The sequence below is a fragment of the Penaeus monodon genome, chromosome 30 (genome assembly GCF_015228065.2).
Source record: "Penaeus monodon isolate SGIC_2016 chromosome 30, NSTDA_Pmon_1, whole genome shotgun sequence".
NCBI classification, from domain to species: domain Eukaryota; kingdom Metazoa; phylum Arthropoda; class Malacostraca; order Decapoda; family Penaeidae; genus Penaeus; species Penaeus monodon.
The window spans coordinates 33,390,381-33,390,785 of NC_051415.1; positions in this window are offsets into that span (position 1 = coordinate 33,390,381).

Consider the following 405-nt stretch of genomic DNA (forward strand, 5'->3'; position numbering starts at 1 on the left):
ATGCGTAACTCTGCTCATGATGTAGTTTTAGTGCAATATTTAAGCTGACATTATATGTAAATATTTTGTATATAGTTTTGTACATGGATGATCTCAGATTTTTTTTTATGATCTCTGTGAAATGAATTAAAAACGTTAAATGAGACATGTTTCTGATTTATTTCCTATTGCGTTGCCTAGTTTATTTTGTTGCATACGAACAGAAATTAGATAAAATTCTGTTTAAAAGATTGACACAACACACATGATTCACTAAAATCTAAATATGAGGTAACTGCATTAAACTCTATGGTATAAACAAAATACCTAATATTGATATATCAGAACTGTATACAGATTCCTGGAAGAGATTAATAAATGAAATATTTTAAACTGGATATATTCTGCAAAACGTAAGAATTTTAT